This window comes from Melanaphis sacchari, unplaced genomic scaffold (genome assembly GCF_002803265.2).
Source record: "Melanaphis sacchari strain LSU unplaced genomic scaffold, SCAv2.0 Contig26_pilon_pilon, whole genome shotgun sequence".
In the NCBI taxonomy this organism is placed as follows: domain Eukaryota; kingdom Metazoa; phylum Arthropoda; class Insecta; order Hemiptera; family Aphididae; genus Melanaphis; species Melanaphis sacchari.
The window spans coordinates 1,759,044-1,771,442 of NW_020271143.1; positions in this window are offsets into that span (position 1 = coordinate 1,759,044).

Here is a 12,399-nt window from a genome sequence, read left to right on the forward strand (position 1 = left end):
TTAAATAGCAACAACTATAAAATAATATAGGAAGAATTTAAAAATATGATTTATTAGAGGAGGGTAAAAGTGTATGACAGTGCATTGAGTTAGAAATTTTGCCTACCATCGATAAGGCTAGATACATATAAAATTTTGAGGATAAGCTTATAGTCTTAAGACATCTTCAGAAGATTATATATTGTTATTATTATTACTTTAATACAATACGAACATGTGCCTGATGTCATAACAAAGAGATACGTACTTAGTACACTTATTATATAATAATTTTCGTTTTTATCAAAATATTATATGTCACATAATAATACGTATTAGTTATAATGAATAATGATTCATATAATATGTTATATAATAAATTATTGTTTTTATATTATTACATAACATTTCAATCATATGTAGCTGTGAATTTTGATTTCAAACATTTTTTCACTTATTATTTCCACCTAAATACACCTGAATGAAATACTTAATGGTTAAATTATAAATTTTACGGTATATATGGTTATGGTATATATCTACAATACATCAGATCGTAAAAATAATTTAAACTTTGCTTCAATGGAAATAGTCAAGATGTTTAATATTTTGAAAATTTTACTATAAACAGGAAATGATAATTTAAATACTTGGTGGTGAAAAATTGATCTCTTTAAAGTACAAGCTAAATGCAATTTGCTATTCAAAACATCTTCAATGTTGAAAATTGAAGCAATTTATATTATAATATTCTATTTTATGATTATAAAATAAATAACATTTAATTGTGTTTTTAATTTTAATTTTTAAATTATAATTTAAAGTCATTCTTATTTAAATTATTCAAATCACCAATACGTTATACTTATTACTAGAGATTATATGATAAATTGATATAGAAATGTACACAATGTCATAAAATTAAATTTACTTATTGGTATTCAAATCCAAATCATGTTTATTTATTACGTACTATACGGATGAATTCATACGACTTTAATCTCATAGACTTCAGAAATTATAAGCCTGGTCGAAAGTTGGTTTTATCTTATGAATACGAATTAAAAATTTAATTAACACACTTAGAGTTAGTTTAAATAAATTTTACCAAATACATCTAACGGCTCCATTATTCAAGTACTTCCACGGATATAGTAGAATAATTAAAACATTTTAGTATCATTTAATTGAAATAATAAGGCTTTAAATATTAACATAGCATGAAAAATTATACATTGGATAGCAAAAATAATGTATTTTGTAAGGTTCAATAAAATTAATTAAGTTATTTTGAAAACGTTTTAATTTACTAAATCAATTTTTTAGCTCATGTTACTCAAGCCATGTCATATCCATCTCATACGCTTATTGTAAAATATAATTACAGATTATGTATTCAATAATAAATGTTAAATAAATAAACAATTTACTAAATAAAAATTAGTGTTTAGTTAGATAACTGTTCAATATACTACATCTATATATTAAATATCTTTATCAACTGTTGTTTTCTATGATAAAAGTAAAATTTGTTCTAAATAAAATCTGAGAAGAAAATTATTACTTATTTAGTTAATTGGAAATTTAAATAGATCTTTTTGAACGTTTTTGACTATTAAGTCAACATAATCAGTCGTAATATTGTACTTATTTTTATCGTTTAAATAAGTATATGTTATAGATTAAATATCTATACTATTTATCCACACTTATTCTAACTTATAAAATTCCTTTGACAACGAACTATGAATAATACTGATTAGTTACTGTTTTATAATTTTTATATTGATTTTTACTAAATTATTGAGGTATTATATTATAGGTTATAACATTTTTAAAATATTAATGGTTTGTTTTTGTTTTGGACAACAAAATAATGATGTGTTTGATACAATTTTTTTATTCGGGTTATTTCTAGCTATTAAACTGGCACCATTATAGCAAAGACCGACCAATTGTTTTTCAATACCAAATCCTAGTAAAAAGGAAGTGATTAAATGAAATAAGTCCTATAAAAGTATAATAATATGGTTTTCGCTGATATCATAAAAAAAAAGTTCAAACAAATTAGATTTTATTGACGATGTATCTTAAAAATTATGGAACATTGTGCTTTTTGAGTTATATCTTTTGTATTATCAAGTTTTACAGACTAAAAGTTGCATTTTATACTTCAATATTTAATATTTTTAATTAATTATTCAGATATAAATAATATTCTATGATTTTGTATGATTTTTTTATTTATCTGTAAACTTATTCTTCAATGTATTGTAATAATTTTGTACATCTAATGAGCATATACTAAAATCTAATTCAACTAACTCTTTAAAGTTATTTTCATTAAATAAATTTGTGCTTTCATTATGTATTTTAAATGATATCTCTTGTTCCATATATAACCTATTTAATCTTACATTTATATTATATTATATTTTGATTAATATTCTATATTTACTTAAAGAATATTCAACACTAAAGGAAATTATTTTAATTTTTAGATTTAAATAACTGTGAAAATTATTTTTAGAAATTTTATATGTCCGAATACTTCTTGACAAATTTTTGAAATCAGAGTATCTAAATATTATCCAAGCAGAATTTGTTTGACTCAGTAAAAAAGTCAACATAGTAATTTCTGTAAATAAAAAATTTCCACATAACTAAGCATGTTTATTTTATAAATTTAGATGGAAGGTCTTAAAATTACTTTTTGGCTTTTTTTATCTGCAGATAAACATGTTAGAAAAGAAGTTGATTTAATTTTGCCTAACTAAATTATTTTATATGTGCACCAACGCTTGAAAGGATGTTCTTGAAGCAAACAATTGGGTTATCAACAGTCAATCAAAATTATTCTTATGCAGATTGTAAATAATAAAAAAATAAAGAAAAACTATATTGACTAACGAAATAGGCAACAAAAAATAAAGTGCATGGTACCAATCTGATAGAAAATTGAAAACAGATATAAGAAATTTGAATAAACATAATATAACTATAAAATTGCTATTCATTTAGTGGTGACGTGTAACGGCATTTAAGATTTATTAGTTATCGGCATGATATATACATTGAATGCCTAAAACTTTATTTATTACCTAAGAAATTAAACTACGACCGCCAACGGTTGCTAAGATTATGCGCTGCCTCTCACAGGTTGTACATCTGTTATTCGTATTATTTTACGTACGTTCGTGTGTATAACGTTGTGTACACACTACACATCAAACATAATTTAGATGGTGGTAGTGGCTGTCTTGTGGTCCCACCGCTGTTACCAGATTAATTAAATTTAGAAACTACGGATAGTAGTTTGTATTGTATACTATAAGCCCAAATATAATAGGATATTAGGCTAGGTTAACTAATCTATGTTACTGCAGTGAATATTTCAAAAAATTATCATTAGGTAGCGGTGTAAAGAAACAAATTTCCACTCAATAAGACATAATGAAATTCAATATTAACACAATACTAGCCTAAAAAAAAGAAAATTTCAGCATCAAATAAAAAAAAAAACTTATATACAATATATATACATATAAATATATAGGTATAACAAGACCATAAAAACTCGGAACATAATATAAAGTTTAAATAATTTATAAATGAAATTAAACTTTTTTTAGTTATTATAATTGAATAAATAATTGCTAACGATATTCAATATACATAACATATTTATAAGTATTAAATACAGCACTGTAAAACGGATGAAAGATTAAAGATAAAATTTTTTTTTCAAACTTATTAAGTTAATGGTTTAAAGTGAAAATAATAAAATTTTATAGCAATAAAATATTAAAATATAATTCATCAATACTCGTAAATTGAAACTAAAATTTATTTTTTTCTCTAAATATTTAATTATGGGATAAATGTATAATACTAAAATACAATAGGTATGATAAATGAATATGTCCATATTTCAGAACATTCGCCACTAAATAATTTCAAATTTTGTTGTCTGGTCGTCGTTTGTCGCTCAGCAAACAGTTATGAAATATATCATCTACCGGGTATTAGGCGACAAAAACTATTCGCCAAGTATATGTTAGTTAAAATATGCACTTCATGTCAGGTCAGATATAACATATTTTTGACTATAAAGAATATTAACATAGTATTCTTCATTTATCTGTCACGCACAAGCGACTCGATCTACGTATATCTATTATATATAATATATATGGGCACTGTTCACTGCTCCTATATACTACTATACATAAAGTTAAATTTTATATTAATTTATTTTGCTTATAAAATGTGTGTCTTTAATTTAAACATAAAAACAAATTCAATTTAATAACTAAAATAAAATAACCACATAATCGTTCTTATTTTCGTCTCCCTTGTCTTATGCTTACTCGGAAAAACCATCATTGCCGTAGTTCTAGTGTTCATAATATATGCTAAATTCTCCACTTTTAACCATTCCTCAGTGAAAGCCCATTGTGCACTGTGCAGAATGCTATTGAATTATACATTCGATTTGTTCCGTCTCACTGCTTGTAAGTTATACTAGCAACCAGCCGTCAATAATTGTTCATTATGGTACTTCAACGTCTGTATTACTAATCGGTAAAAACTGTTTTGTCGTTCCAGGAGTTGATAATATTATCACATATTTCTATTTTGTTATGATTTGTATTTGTATGTGCCTTGTGACCTAACTACGGTCACATTTTTGTATTCTATTATTATTTTATGCTTTAGTGGTATAAGGTATCTATTGACAATTTTCTAAAGAGTTATTATTAGTGATACTGTTTTTTAATTGGTCATCACCAATGCGAGTTGTGCCAAATATTATAAGATCTGTCAATAATGCCACACATATAATATAAAAAAACAACAGCAATAATAAATAATATGACATGGCTGCATAATTTCTATCTACGTGAATTGACATCGAAAACTTTAAATGAATACATTTACACAATTATATTTTAATTGTGTAGAGTATATTTTTGAATATTCCAAACATAAATACTGAACATTTTTAATAAGTATAAATATTAACATTTTAAATTAAAAAAAATTAGTTTTTAAATTTCATTTTCATATGAAGTAGTAGTAGTTAGTTTCAAACTATATTGAAATAATAGTTAAATTGATAATTTTTTTTTATCTATGGGCCGTTTCGGTGGTAGTACCTACTATACCGGCTCGACCCGTTGAGAGTTAGAATTTAGAAGCAAACCTCAAAATCTTGACAAATGTTCTAAAAATTAGGGTGATTAATAATATTATGGATGTTCTTATGTCGTTATATATAATCTCATATCGTCTTATCGACAAGCCCCTAAACCATTGACTATAATATTTTGAGGTATCTTAAAGATTAATGTGTGTCTAAACGGATTGTAGTTTTGAATTGTTCTTTCGATGAGATAAAATTATCAATCTTGAAAAACGACCTCATAAGCTAATAATTTGTTTAGCTACACACACCCGTTATCGACAATTAATTGAACTTGATTACACAACTAGATAGTTTAATCCTTTAAAATCCGATGAAATTATAAAGACAACTCAATAGCACTCGATAAAGCTATCTATCGTCACTAAAAACGAATGCATAAATGAAATATTTTTTTTTCCTGTAAAAACATGTATTTTTCTTAAAAAAATAATAATTTTTCTGCTCTCGTATAATAGTAGTATAGGAAGTAAGTAATAATTTGCAAATAACTGCTTATACGTGATAAGTATCATAACTTGCTAAATATTTAAGACCTTTGTACGACAATCAGACGCTGCCGTCTATCGGTATATTCGTTTTCGAACAACTACTACAACCACTCGTTTAATATTTACAGTTCACTCTCATAATTATTGTTAGCTGTAGCGATCGTCGAATGTTTATACGATTTTCTGTATGATGTTTTATATCGCATAGCGTTTGATTTCGTTAAATATTATTAACATTATTAGCGATGATTTTGAGATTCAATTCTGACAGCAGACTGAGGTGACTAAATTTTTATACATTTTTCTACGTAACTAAATATTTAAGTATACATAAATAATCATAAACATCTGGAAATGAATAGCAATAAAAAATTATTACAGATTAAGATAGAACAGACTTTGAATTTTTAAAAACAAACACTATGCGATAAAAAATATTATACAGAGAATCGTGCAAACATTTGACGATCGGTGTAGCTAACATTAGTTACGAGAGTGCGCTATTAATACGCGATCGGCGTCTTTGTCTCTGTATTCTACTACAAAATCGTCACTGTAATACTCATATAGGTAATACAATGACTTTTTGACACGATTTTATTCACATATGCACATTGCACACCAACACTTATTAAACAGATCAAGCATTCAATTTTTAATTGAGGTTATGTGTAAATGCATAGATTTTAATAATTTAAACATAAATATTATAAATACTAAATTTTTATTATAATTATGAAGTTAAAACAAAAAGTTAATATTTCACCTATTTTATCATTGTCATTTAAATGAGTGTAGTAGTTTTAATAAAATATTCTGGATTGCATATTCTGTTAAATTATTACTATTATTTTTTTTACGTATAAAGTTACTTTTTTGTGTTTTAGTCATTTTTTCGTTTTTTTTGTTTCGTTATAATTTTTTAAGAGTAATCAGTGACTTTGTTCTATACTTACTATTTAAACTAAATCTAAAGATCAGTTTCGATGAATTTCGTTGCTTGCGTCCAACATATGGAGAGTCACGGCAGCAACGCGTCCTGGATGCGTAGAATTCTCCCGAACTCGAGGAGATTAGTGAAAGATGTCTTAGAAACTTCGTATTACACGTAACCTAGGCTCTTACAGTGCACAAGAATTTCAGGCACTACTTTCACCGAATGAAGCGCGTCCTCGATGCTGCGGACTTGTACACCCGCGGGATACTGCTGAGCACACAATTTTTAATTGTATATACTTGGACCCGCTTCGGATGACAGTGAAGACGTTTATCGATAACCAAAACATCATTCCTACGGATTTTCAGGATATGTGGTGCGATCCCACAGATGCCCTATATTTAAAAAGAATTTAGTTTTATTAAAATATATATTCAATGTACCTATGTTATTGTTTATAAAGCAATAGGTAGGATAATTACATTAATTTAAAAATACTATTAAGACTATTTGTCAAATCTATAGATACTCCTATATAACTTCTTTGTTTATACTTTAGTATTAATTTGCTGAAAATTCTAGTAATTTCTTTCAATTACTCAGATTTTTTCGACTCCTTTATATTCATCTTAAAAATTATTTGCCAGTTGAAGATTTCTCAATAAAAAAAAATTATATCTTTTCATAGTTTTGTGGTATATTTTCATGAAAAAAAGTTATAAAATACGATAAATAAAGACACGATATTTTATATACTTAAAAATTATTAATAATATTATACTAATTTATTGTAAATATTAAAATAATATAAAATTATTTTTTCGTGATAACAATATTGAACAATGGATATAAAATATGTATGATTCGTAATATGTAAATTATAAATTGATACATTCAATTTCCTGTTTGTATATCATTATTATTATTATTATACCATTATTTACTATAATATAAGTCATGTTATGATTAATGTATTTGTTTTGAATTTAAAATTTCAGCTGTATAAAGTGTTTTCATAGAATCTAAATTTATTATTCATACATAATATGAACTACTTTCTTTGATACTTACGATATTAATCAATACATTATAATATATACATAAGTAATAAAAATATATTGCCCATATGTACTTTTGTTATAGATGGGAAATTTAATAGAAAAAAATAATTTGAATTAGTAAGTCGACTCAGCGTTAAAAGCTTTAAGCTATATGTTAATAGTTAACAAACAAACAACTTTTTTTTAAAATTTTAAAATTCATATTTCGGATAAAAATATTGACTTAACTCAGTTAAAAAGAATTAATCAATTTTTTTAATTACCAGCTTGGGCCAAATGTTGGTTAAATGATTAAGTGATTTTAATTTTTTTTCTTAATAATTACTTAATATATTGTTTAAAGTGTATCTCATACTATTTCCTTAATGGTTGAGGTAATAAAATGTTTTTTGATTAAATTATTAAATCAAGGAAATATATTATAATATATTTGTTTAAAATCGTTGTATATTATATAGAATAATAAAATTAAAAATAATTAATTAATTGGTTTTAATTACAGTTGTAGATATGCATAAATATAATTTTAACTTAAAATGTTATTTTTAAATTAACATGAAAAAACCAAATTTGTAAAAATAATGGATAAGTTAAAAATCTTAAAAAATTTTTCAACTATGGTAGGTTTAACTTTTGAAATTGGCAACTTCCACCCTTTTATTTAAGGTATAAGTCGATTATGGAAAAACGTATCTACAGAATTTACTTTGATTATATGTTTTATCATATATTTATATGTGATATGTAGGGTTAGGATATTTATGCACTAAAAAATGTATGAATATGTATGCACTTATGCACTAAAAATCAACTAAATATGCATGAACAATTTGAAAAATATGCATTAAAAAATAAAGAAATTTTTGGACAAAAAATACAATAAACATTTATTATTATAGACAAATTGAAAAAAACTGAAAAAAATTAAATAAAATATAAAAAAATTAAAAAGAGTTGCATTGAATAATTAAAGTTTGTTTTAAATGTTCCGCTGTAAATCTTCGTCTGTTTGGTGCTAATACGTTTTTGAATCTATTGAACAAAAAATCTCTATGTAAAAAATTGTATTTATTTAAATTATTATAATTTAATTTAGATTTATTATATATATACGTTCTGTTAAAATATCTGATAAAATTTTAATGACTCGCAGTTTTAAGATAAGTTTTGACTGTGACAATTGACGAAGCTTATCGAAAATTCTATTTAAGTAGGTACCTTTATATTATTTACTCCGAATAGGTAAAACCATAATATTGAATTCTCAACAATAAATAAGTGATAAATGATAATATGTGAAATACAGATAATCAAACTTATATAAGATTCAGTAAAATATAAAATTACAGTGTTTTTCAGCAATTTGCATCGAAAACCGTCAAATATGCGCTTAAAAACAGAAAAAAACACAAATTATGCACTTTTTAAAAAAAATGGTAAAATATGCACTTATATGCAAAATAAAATTATGATATTTTGAATATAAATATCATGAAACATATTTCTGTATAAGAATGGATGCTATTGGACAACCTAAAAAAAATATGCAAAATCATGAACATCCTAACCCTAGTGATATGATTACAATTTATGAACTATAATTTTTATTTAAATGTTTTATGATTATAACGTACCGATGGCTATTTATAAACAGTGAACATACGTGGTTATTATTTGTTGTTAATTATTAGTAAATTAAAACTGGAATATTCAATATAATATGATTGATAAACGTTTAGTATAAAATGACTCTAATGTTTGTGTCCTGTATACGCTAAAAGTAATATTAGGTGCAAATTCAGGGGATGGTATAGGAGGCATATTCCCTTAGGAATATATTATTTAATAATTCACTATCAATGGTATATCCAAACCCATTTTTTTTACATGGTAGTTTTTATAATTTATAATTTATTTATTATTAATTATTATTATTTAATGGCAATTATTTTAAAACTTAAAATTTAAATTGGGCATGACAGACACCCACCCACCATATTTAAACAGAATTTTCCGATTTCAACTAATTGTCTCTTTGTCGTGGTAATTGTTCGGGACACAAAACTTTTGAGCTAAGCATTAGATTCTCAATCTCACTGTTTTTTCATGGTTTTTTTTTTTTTTTTTTTTGAAATCGGAACCATTTCTTTCCTTTTCTACTATAAATTGTTAAATAGATAGTTTTTGAAAATTTGAAAAAGTTATTCTTCAGTAATCAAACTTTGAGTACTTATCCATAAAAATTATATTAATTTGATAACATTTTATAACTTGTGAAAATTGCTAAAATATAATATCTAAGTGCTACTATAAACAATATTTTGTTAATTTTCTATTTTATGGAATACCTTATACCAATTTAATAAAGGACTATTATTTTTTAGTATGGGTGCATATATGAAGAATAAAGATTTATAACTCAGAAAATACTACTGTTCTAATTTTTATTTAGATTTTAGATGCATCAATATTTTTGAAAAAAATCATTTGAATTACAACTCACAGTAAAAAAGAACAGTTTTTTTTCGGGAAAGAAAAAGGTTATACCACCTAAATGTTGGGATACTATAAAAATAATACCTATATAATTGAAGTATTTTTAAAATATGACCTTTTAATATTTTTCAATATTTTTCAAGTGTCAAAATTTAAAAGGAATGCATTACTAATGAATAAAAGAAACTAATAATGATTGGTGATATGTCCTGTATAGAATTCCTGATGTGAATATATGCAGTGTTGAAACGAGTTTTGATAAATGAACTCCCTGGACCGATGATGACGCATACATATTACCATCCATTTTCCGAAGATTACGCGCTGGACGAGTTGTCAAGGTTGAATGCACAAAGACAAGACAAACTTAACAAAATCACCTGTATTATTCACAGATTCTTTGTAAGACTATACAGTTTCATTTGATTTTTACAACCATTACTTAAAAACGAGAATTAATTGTTTATACATGTGTATATTATAAAAATTAGAATTTATAGGTTATACAATTTTGAATAAAACGTTGTTGAAATAATTGTGTTATAAAACAACTAGATCCTACAATATAAAATATAAAACATACTTTTTTCAATTTAAATGGTAATACATTATAAATAAATTTTATTTATTTTTCTTATTAAATGTTTAAGAATTAATTTAAAATATAATTGTTTTAAAAAAATATCGCATAATATTTCTATATTTGTAATGCATACAACTACGTATTTTTGAACATTTTTTAACGTTTTAACTATAAAAGTCTTCAACCTTGCTTAATAAATAATAATGATCAAACATACCAATGGTTAGATTTAATCAAAAGTATATCAAGCTATAAAGTAACGTAACTATATGTTGTGTTCATTAGCAAAATCGCTCTTCTTTTCATGAAATGAATATCAACTTTATGAAATGTTGAAAAGTATTCATTTCATGAAAAGAACATTTTATTACACTACACAGATAGATTTTTGGTATTTTCATGAAATAGATAAAACTGATTTTATCTAAATTTCGTAATAAATTATTTTTTTATTTTCAAGTTAGAACGTTTTACAAATAATTTTAATATAGTTTTATGACAAACAAATATTTTTGTGATCTAAACAAACACATAGTGTAATGCATTTTTAATCTTGTTATAATTAGGTAAGTTTAAATATAAAATTTAAATTGTAAAATATCCAATATAAGTGTAAAAATAAATACATAATATTTCATTTTAGTTGTTATGAAAATAACTTGTACAATGATCAACAATTATTAGAAAAATAGAAGATATTTTAGGTAATAGGTAATTTGAAAATTATGATTATTAAATTTAATAACTACGTTGTTAAACAATTTTGTTAACCTTTCTAAGTTTGTTGACTATATTATATTTTAGATTTTGAGTGGAACAATGAATGCATTGATTACAATGATATATATTTTTTATGTGTATAAATAAAATGCTTCGATTTTAAATTTTTAAGGCGGTTTTAAGTAGCAAGTTGGGCCTAGTTTACAGTCGAAAGGTCAAAATGAAAAATTATCAGTATTTTTCAAAATAATCGGAAAAAAAAACTACGATATAAGAAAAAACATTTTTACGCAAATCTGGTTTTCGAAAAAATGAAGTTATTTTGGTTTTTATCGACAATTAACAGATTTTCATCAAATTTTAATACGAGTTTTCTATGTGTAATATAATTTTAAAGATATTTTGACTCTTTTTGATTTATTTAAATTTATTTAAATATCGATAAAATATTATTTACTGAATAAAAGAGCTTGAAATTTTAATATAAGATTCTTGATACATTATGCATATGCTAATTAAATAATACAGAAAATATATAGTCATATTATTTTTTTATAATAAATTTAATTTAAAATTTTGACGAATTTCTTACAATTTTAAAAATATTAAAATTATTTTGTAGTTAGAAATTTATAAACGTTTTTATTTTAATATCTAAGATTTGAAAATTGAATACAAGTTTCTTCATAGTGTTTTAATCTACAAAAAATAAATTTCACTGGAATGTCAAATTAATTTTTTATGAGTTTGTAGTTTAATATTTTTATATTGCATATTCATCCATATAATGACTCTCCAGACGATTTTTATTTTTATTTTAATTAAAGAACAAATTGCTGTAGATACTTAAAATGTTCATATATGTTAATAGTATGATACATTTTTATAAATAACAAAATTTTAAAAATATTTTTATTCTTTTTAAG